This window comes from Lupinus angustifolius, unplaced genomic scaffold, assembly GCF_001865875.1.
Source record: "Lupinus angustifolius cultivar Tanjil unplaced genomic scaffold, LupAngTanjil_v1.0 Scaffold_523, whole genome shotgun sequence".
Lineage (NCBI taxonomy): Eukaryota > Viridiplantae > Streptophyta > Magnoliopsida > Fabales > Fabaceae > Lupinus > Lupinus angustifolius.
The window spans coordinates 102807-104000 of NW_017727880.1; positions in this window are offsets into that span (position 1 = coordinate 102807).

Genomic DNA, 1194 nt, shown 5'->3' on the forward strand with positions numbered 1-1194 from the left:
ACGTTTATCCTAACCAATTTTTTTAGTTCATCATGTAACTCGACATAAGCCTCATATAAAACATCATAGGGAGGTGAGTCATCAAAAATGGATGAGGTGTCAAAATATACCTCATGTTTATCTTCCTGCGTGCTTGAATTGCCATCGTTTTCAGATCTAGCCATCAAACATAGCTTTGTTGACTCCTCCTCACTAGAGGTGCTTGATGTCATTTCCTCCTCAGGTACATCCCATACGATGTAGGCTTTCTTAGATTTGAATTCCCTGGGAGTGCTCTTTTCTGAATTAGCCTTTTTCAGATAGGTTGGACACTGAAATCGCATGTGTCCTGCTTTTCCGCACTCGTGGCAAGTGAAGCGATCTTTGGTGTTCTTGCCTTTCTTCGTTGATTCCTTCGCTTCTTTCTTCTGAAACTTTTTGGATCCTCCTTTTCTTTTTATGAATTTACTGAATTTTCGAACAAGGAGACCCATTGTTTCATCATCCAGATCGGAGTCAGATTCATCATCATCTTTATCTTCTTTTGTTTTAGAGGTCATAGCCTTCAATGTGATGCTCTTCTTCTTCCTGTCCGAATCCTCATTTACTTTCGGCTGCCATTTCCTGTCAAGGCAACGTAAAACTTTATTAGTTAATTCTCCTATGGCAAAAGATTTATCTAGAGCAACTAAATGATTCACGATATGAGTAAACCGCTTTTGCATATCACTGATTGATTCGCTAGGTAACATGTGAAATAGCTCATACTCGTGGGTCAGTGCATTTAATCTAGTGCGCTTGACTTCGCTAGTGCCTTCGTGAGTCACTTGTAAAGTGTCCTACATTTCTTTTGCATTTTGGCACTGCGAGACACTAAAGAATTCATCGTAGAATAGGGCCGATGTGATGATATTTTTGGTGCGTAGGTTATGCTGGACCTTCTTGCGCTCATCATCGGTCCATAGGCTTTTAGGCTTGTCTTTAGGTTCACCGTCCACTAGGTGATGTGGAACGAAAGGGTCGTTGACTACGGATTCCCAAATATCCGAGTTAATGACTTCTATAAAGATTTGCATGCGGACTTTCCAGTAGGCATACCCTTCACCATTGAATATGGGTGGTTGGTTAATGGATGAACCATCACCACCAAACGGGTTTGTAGAACCCATTATATTTCCCTTAGGATCACGAATACGCGGTTGAGCTAGCACTTCG